Source organism: Chenopodium album, chromosome 9, assembly GCF_948465745.1.
Source record: "Chenopodium album chromosome 9, dcCheAlbu1.1, whole genome shotgun sequence".
Classification (NCBI taxonomy): Eukaryota; Viridiplantae; Streptophyta; class Magnoliopsida; order Caryophyllales; family Amaranthaceae; genus Chenopodium; species Chenopodium album.
In genome coordinates, this window is record NC_137842.1 from 56,562,501 (window position 1) to 56,571,350 (window position 8,850).

Here is an 8,850-nt window from a genome sequence, read left to right on the forward strand (position 1 = left end):
TTAAACATGCAATATGGTGATCATAAATATAATAAAATAAACATTAATATTGGAAGCAATTCAACAATAATAGCGTTAGTCAAATCAAATATAAAATAACCTAATCATGATACTAGCAATAAGAAAATAAAATAAGAGTAATTAAATTAATTAATAATTACTCACATTTCGCGCGTTCCTTTAAATTGCTACATCATGAATAAACTGTTAGTAACTTCAATAAAAAATATAAAGTAAATGGAAATTAAATTAAATAAAAAGTAGAATTGATTTGGTCCAAACCCTCAGTTATTTGTACCTTTCACGCCTTGGTTTAAGGACGGAACCTCGGGTTAAGTATAGACTCCTTAAAGTGCTTAGGGGAATTATTATGGAAGAATAAGGAGGCTAGAAATTAGGTTAAAGAGAGAGAAGAGGATGATTTTTGGTGCAAGGTGAGAGAGAATGATTGTTGCTGCCCCGAACTGCAGAAAGAAGGGGGGTATTTATAGGGAAAATGTGCTGAGAGAGCACACGGAACCCTAAAAAGATAAAAAACCCTAAAAAAGTATCCCGTGACACGGTCAGACCGTACCGTGACACGGTCAGACTGTACCGTCAGACGGTACACTTTCCCGTGACACGGTACAGTTTTAGAGTGACGCGGGAAATTTCCAGAAAACGGGATGAAAAACGCGTGAAGGGATTACGCGGAAAAGACACGGAGTTGTCCCGTGTCACATCACTGGCACCGTGACACGGGAATTCCTACCGTGACACGGCATTAATTCCCGTGTCGCGGCACAGTTCCCCGTGACGCGGGGAAGTTTTAAGCACCGTGACACGTCAGCAACCCACCGTGACACGACAGAAAACGCCGTGACGCGGCAAAGTCCACCGTGTCACGGCGTATGGCGCCGGGTCACGGTAATTATGCCAAGTCACGGGGCACTAAAAAACATGAAAATACCCTCCAAATTACCGTGTCACGGGAATTTCTCCCGTGCCACGTCAGATCTTGCCGCGTCGCGGCATTTTAGCTGCTGCGCAGTAATTCCAGTTTTTTATGCGTTTTTAAAATCATCATAACTTTTGATCCGTAACTCGGAATAAATCATATAATATATCATTGGAAATCTTATCAAGTCTAATTTCCAACCCAATTGAAATCAGGTCAAAATAATTTGTAAATTTTAAGATATGGCCGTTTTAGTAGAAGGGTGTCGGTTTTGGGCCGAGTTTAATGTTTTGCTCATATCTTTTTCGTTATAGCTCGGAATTGGGCTTATGATATATGGTTGGAAAGCTTATTTAAAGGCCTATCCAAAAAAATAATAATTGGATCAAAGTTTTATAGCCATAAAATCAGTTTCTCTCAGTTTTGCGATGTGGACACGAAAAGTGGAAAATAGGTTATGGTTTAGGGAAATGAGCTAGAAATTGGATTGGTTCATGAAATATATTGGATAGAACATGGATTTAAGCACTCCAAAGATTAAATACTCAACTCGACCAATAATGGCGGTGAAAGGTGTTCATCAACGGGTTTGGTTTTGGGGAGACATTTTTAGGTGTCTACAGAAGCCCCCACTTTGACCGAGTTTGTAGAAACGTCAGTTTCGAAAACGATAGTCAAAGTAGCCGATAGGGACGGAGAATGATTAAAGACGTTCTGCGATCCTAAATCATTCTGTATACGCCGATACCTGCAGAAAAATGTTAGTTCTACAGATAAAAGGAGTAAAGGGATAGAATACGTATCTGACACCAGTGTATCGGTGACAAATGAGTTTGGTATTTTCCTATGCTTGAAGGAATCTACCGGATGACGTTTGTTGAAATGCTTTCCATGCTTGAGGAAAGCCGACTGAAGAGTTTGGTAGCTTTCTAAGCCTGAAGAAAGCTACCGGATAATACTTTCCATGCCTGAGGAAAGTCGATGAACGAATTTGGTGTCATTCTATGCTTGAAGAATTTCACCAATAATGCCTTCCATGCTTGAGGAAAGCCGACAAAGGAATTTGGTGGTTTTCTATACTTGAAGAAAAATCCACCGATAACGCTTTCCAAACTTGAGGAAAGCCGACTTGGCGGTTTTCTATACTTGAAGAAAAATCCACCGATAACGCTTTCCAAGCCTGAGGAAAGCCGACTTGGCAGTTTTCTATACTTGAAGAAAAATCCACCGATAACGCTTTCCATGCTTGAGGAAAGCCGACTTGGCAGTTTTCTATGCTTGAAGAAATCCACCGGATAATACTTTCCATGCTTGAGGAAAGTCGACAGATGATGAGATTGCAAGTCTCTGTGTATCGAGAACCTTGTGTCATGAAATGATGGCGGTCCGCTTGTCCCCGGACGTGGGCTGTAGATGGTCCGCTTGTCCCCGGACGTGGGCTGTAGATGGACCTGCAAAAATAAATTTGCCAATGGACTCGTATATACTGTGATTGACTTGACCACTGACTTGACTAAGTTTGACTTGATGTGACATGACATGTGTATGACTTGTGAGTGTGTGTGTGTGTGTATATGTGTGTGTGCAGACACAAGCAAACGAAGATGCAAAAGCAAAAATTTTCCGTCAATTTTTGTCATGAGTGGAGGGTACCGACTTTCTCCCGAAAAAGAAAGATGTGAAAACTGAACTTTTATTTTCGAACTTCCTTCGATGAAAACTTGGAAAAAGTTTTTGAACTTCCCCAAAATAAAATAATGAAAAAGGAAAGAAGTTTTGAACTTCCTCCTTGAGCAAGACGAAATAAATCGTATGGATTGAATTGCTTGTCCTGAAAATAATGTATGCATGATGCATGTTCTTAGGCCAGGAGGCTAAGGACAATTACATCATGTGACACGATAGATGAATGAACTTAAGTCATGGAGCTAAGCATCATATATGGTGTAAAGAAGCGATTTTGAACGTCACTTAGGTCTGGAAGCTAAGCATGTATAGTGATTATTGCATAATGAACGTTGCTTAGGTTAAGGAGCTAAGCACGATATGCTTTGTATGATTAAAAATCATTGATATATAAATGTTTCTTAGCACATTATGCGAAACAATGAACATTGCTCAGGTCAGGAAGCTAAGCAAGTATACAATGTTTCTTCTACTGAATGTTGTCTTTAAATATGATGAAACATGCACAGTGTTGAAACAAGATTTCATGATAAAGGGCTCTTAAAGGGAAGGATGATTTGGATATGAATGTGTGAGTGAAGTGTGTGAATGTGATACTAAGGCTGGCTGCAAGGGTTATGGTGATGGAAAGAGATGTGAGAAGAGTCAAAGATGATGGCTCTTTAGGCTGGGTAGGCTAAATAATGTGGGTTCAAGCCCCCAAGTCTAGCTCTAAATGGGTAGGGTTAAGCATTGGATATTCTTTGACTCGATCATGCATGGATATGAATATGAATGTGGCCGCACCTCGATGTGAGGTTGCCTACGTATCCGTTAGGAATCAGGCCGAACGTAGCTCTAACCAAACTTTGCACAAGTGTATGTACACCTCTAAGAGGTCTTTCAAGGGTTGTAAAGTGGTTAAGTTGATGGTTTAAGGAAGAAAGGGATAAAAGGCTCAAGACCCGAGAGAATCCCTAAGATGTGTAATTTTGAATTTGAAAATTTTGAATTTTGCAAGTTTATTTTCAACATTTTTTTCTTTTTTTTTGTTTTGAATTTCTTTTTTCTTTTTTTTTTTTCTAATCTTTTGAATCAATGTAGACAATCTCAGATCATGCGGTCCATCACTCACTTAGCATTCATGTTTCTCAGGCACGGTACCAAGCACTCGATGAGAGACACAATTTGAGACGTGTTCATATCAAAGACATTGGAACACTTGCCTTTAGACATTGTTTTATTGTTGCTTTGCTGCTTTTTTTTTTTTACTTGCCTTTTGAATGTTATACAATTACACATCTTCCAATCCCAGGGTTAAATGAATGTGGGTTGAAGAAATGAAGGACAAACGTTAGACGAGGCTCAAAATGGTTGATGAAGAAATGGAATGTGATTGAACGGTTAACAGGGAATGACATGGTTGCAAAGGTGCCTCAAGTCATTGGTGTACCTTGGGTTTAGTTCGGTAATTGATTTTTTTTTTATTGAGAATGAATGAATGAACGAAAAATTCTATGATCGAGATGTAAAGGAAAATTGCTCATTTTATTAATGGAAAAGGTGAACGAAACACATGAAACATATAAAAAAATTCAAAGTGGAAAACCTATGCTAGACATGAATGGGGGAATGGAGAAGAATGATAAAGAAAGAAATCATGAAATCTTGCACAAAGGATCTGCGTGCCTTGTATTTATTACTTCTTGCCGCCTTGAGGGACAGGAAGTTTGTTTGCATCCATCAAGTCTTGAATGACGTCCTTCAAATTCCAACATTGCTCTGTAGTGTGGCCCCTTCCTTGATGGTACTTGCAATAGGCATTGGGATTCCATTTGGCGCTCCTTTCTTCAGGTTTTGGCTCTGGAAATGGTCCAATAGGCGTGATCAAGCCTTGACCGTAAAGGCGATCAAAGGCCGCATCATAAGTCATTCCTAAATGAGTGTAAGTTCTTTTCTTCTTGGGCAATGGAGTATCAAGGGCTAACACTTCATTGAGATCAACTTGGCTTATATTGTTGGTAGTATTTTCGTGCTTAGAAAACGAAGAAGAAGGATGGTCGTTCTTCTTGTTTTTCCAAGTGTTATTATTGTTACTACCAACAGTCTTTATTAGCTCATCCTCGATATTGATGCCGATGTCGTATACAGCTTCGAAAGTGTTCAGTGGAAGAAATTTGAGATGTTCCCTATATTTATGAGTCAGATTTTGAATAAAGAGGCGAACCATCTCTCTTTCTTTGGGAGGATCTACCAAGAGTGAAGCTGTTTCCCTCCACCTGTTCAGGTAAGCGGTGAAGCCTTCATTCTCTTTCTGTTTGAGAATGGAGAGTTCACGTTCAGAAGTTTTAGTTTGAATGTTACACTTGTAACGATTCATGAAACTGTCGGTGACATCATGCCAAGTCACAGTATGCTTGGCGTCTAAGGAATAAAACCATTGTTGGCAAGCATGTTCTAAGGAGAGAGGGAACACCGTAGGGAAGAGTGTTACGTCCAATCCCTTAAGAGCCATGGTTGCAGAGAACGCCTTCAAATGGAATATTGGATTGTCAGTAGGCTTGAACTTTGGAATATCAGCAGTGGAGAACTTTTCAAGGAGTCTGTCCTTCACATCCAAAGGAGTGGGAGGTCGTTCCACATAAGTGAAATCCTCATAAATCTTACTCATTTGTTCCTTCAGTTTGTCAAGGGTGGAAACAGTGACCTTGTTTTGTTCCATGGTAGTGACCCTAGTGGTAAGGGTTTGCATCATGGCAGACAGTGCCTCGATGGATTTGTTAATGTTCTCAATATCTTCTTTAGTGGCCATTGAAAGGTGATGAGTAATGGAGATGGCAAAGTTCTCTTTGAATGCCTATTAGATCTGAGAGATTGTTGCGGTAATGGCTCGAACCGTATTAATCTATCCCTGTTCCTTGACCAAGTACTGTGAAATAAAATAATTCACTTAATTGTTTGACTCATTGCTCAAGATAGGAAAGGGAGGAAAAAATAGACCTTTGAAAACAGGTGAGAAAACTCCACTCATTTTTTTATTATGACGAAAAAAAGGTGCATGAACCTAATATACGATCATAAACAACCTGGTGCACGACTCGAGTCGGAACATAAAGAAAGTGTGTGGACTATACTTGACTCATGAGTGACTAAGTGATGTTATAAGACTCGTGGTATGATCGTATGGCTAGACATGTGAACAATAACCAAAATGACTGACGCGAGGACCAAATTAACACGGAAGACTTGACTGACGCGTTTTTTTTTTTTTTTTTTTTTTTTTTGGAAAATCCACCGTGTCACGGTGGAAATTGCCGTGACACGGTGAACTTTCCCGTGCCACGGGATTTCTTTTTTTTTTTAAATCCACCGTGTCACGGTGGAAATTTGCCGTGACACGGTAGAGTTTCCCGTGGCGCGATAGTTTTTTTTTTTTTTTTTTTTTTTGAAAATCCACCGTGTCACGGTGGAAATTGCCGTGACACGGTGAACTTTCCCGTGCCACGGTAAACATTCCCGTGCCACGGTGGATGCTGACGTGGCACAGGATTTTTTTTTTTTTTTTTTTTTTGCTAATTACTAAGTGAGTACGGTCCATTGACAATCGTTAGTCACCATAGACAAAGAAAGATCGTTAAGGTTATGATCAAAACGACCAAACATAAAACATGTAGGCACAATGATGCAAAGAATAGTTCGCAACCTAAGGCCAAGTTCTATGTTCGACTATGGTCAAGTTTATTTGGTGTCAATAGGGTACCATGGTTAAGAGTTTGGACGCGTTAGCAAGGTAGCCTCCTTTGAGGGTGTATGCCAACGGGCGGCTCCGCAAGTTCGTGATGAAATCGAACTCGACTCCATGGTTTGGGTGGATTTAATAACTCGGATGAACCCTTATTGCCATGAGCGTTTTTGGGTTGATAGAGCTTAAATCCCCCGGGGCTAAGACGCATGTAGAACACATACGTTTTTTTCAGAAAAATTGAAGGAAGTCGACTGTGAGAAAAGAAAATAAGCCACCGGACTGATTTTAGGACTGCCGTGACACGGCAGAAATTCCCGTGTCACGGTAGAGTGTGCCGTCAGACGGTACACTGTACCGTGACACGGCAGACTCTGCCGTGACACGGCAGTCAGAAAATCTGACTGGTGCCCTGTTTGCTTTTGCGCGCAACCAAGTTATCCAATTTTTCCTACGGGACAGACCTGAATGCGACGTTAAAACGTCTATGCAGATGCAAAAATGCCAAATTAATCACAGGAATATTTTTTCAAGAATCTTTCAAGTCTCATCCACTCATCTTAATTAAATACCGATCACTCAAATCGATAAATAATTAAGAATCCTTCCCCAGTGGAGTCGCCAAATTGTAGGCGTCGTTCGAAGTGCGCCTACGTTAAAAGCATGTGGTGAATATGCTTGGCACTCATAGGAAGTGGGAATTGACATATACGATTAGGGACATGGAAAGTAGGGAGCCGCCAACAAGTTTTTAAGGAACTTGTAAACCGTTCACGGATCATAAAAAGGCAACCACGATAAGGGACAACGATAGGCAACAACGATTGACCCGCGAAGGTTACACCCCATTCATAATCCATGAGATTACTAACTCCATATGGTTCGGAACCACGAAAGGAGGATCGGGGATGATGGTACGAAGTGAGTCATGGAGTCACATTCGCCCGTATTGGCCTCTACTCGATTCTTATATTGAAAAACATTCTTGTGATCTCAAAGGCATACAAACAATAATTCAATTCGCTCCAAACTATTATTTAACTAAATTGGTTTAAGATTAATGCACACATAATTCTAAAAATTTGGTGATCACTTCAATTAATAACAAGATTAAAAAGGATCCTAAACCGGTTGTCCAAATTATCTTATTAGGCGTGATTTTCAATTACATAATCCCTTTAAACATGCAATATGGTGATCATAAATATAATAAAATAAACATTAATATTGGAAGCAATTCAAAAATAATAGCGTTAGTCAAATCAAATATAAAATAACCTAATCATGATACTAGCAATAAGAAAATAAAATAAGAGTAATTAAATTAATTAATAATTACTCACATTTCGCGCGTTCCTTTAAATTGCTACATCATGAATAAACTGTTAGTAACTTCAATAAAAAATATAAAGTAAATGAAAATTAAATTAAATAAAAAGTAGAATTGATTTGGTCCAAACCCTCAGTTATTTGTACCTTTCACGCCTTGGTTTAAGGACGGAACCTCGGGTTAAGTATAGACTCCTTAAAGTGCTTAGGGGAATTATTATGGAAGAATAAGGAGGCTAGAAATTAGGTTAAAGAGAGAGAAGAGGATGATTTTTGGTGCAAGGTGAGAGAGAATGATTGTTGCTGCCCCGAACTGCAGAAAGGAGGGGGGTATTTATAGGGAAAATGTGCTGAGAGAGCACACGGAACCCTAAAATGATAAAAAAACCCTAAAAAAGTATCCCGTGACACGGTCAGACCGTACCGTGACACGGTCAGACTGTACCGTCAGACGGTACACTTTCCCGTGACACGGTACAGTTTTAGAGTGACGCGGGAAATTTCCAGAAAACGCGATGAAAAACGCGTGAAGGGATTACGCGGAAAAGACACGGAGTTGTCCCGTGTCACATCACTGGCACCGTGACACAGGAATTCCTAACGTGACACGGCAGTAATTCCCGTGTCGCGGCACAGTTCCTCGTGACGCGGGGAAGTTTTAAGCACCGTGACACGTCAGCAACCCACCGTGACACGACAGAAAACGCCGTGACGCGGCAAAGTCCACCGTGTCACGGCGTATGGCGCCGGGTCACGGTAATTATGCCAAGTCACGGGGCACTAAAAAACATGAAAATACCCTCCAAATTACCGTGTCACGGGAATTTCTCCCGTGCCACGTCAGATCTTGCCGCGTCGCGGCATTTTAGCTGCTGCGCAGTAATTCCAGTTTTTTATGCGTTTTTAAAATCATCATAACTTTTGATCCGTAACTCGGAATAAATCATATAATATATCATTGGAAATCTTATCAAGTCTAATTTCCAACCCAATTGAAATCAGGTCAAAATAATTTGTAAATTTTAAGATATGGCCGTTTTAGTAGAAGGGTGTCGGTTTTGGGCCGAGTTTAATGTTTTGCTCATATCTTTTTCGTTATAGCTCGGAATTGGGCTTATGATATATGGTTGGAAAGCTTATTTAAAGGCCTATCCAAAAAAATAATAATTGGATCAAA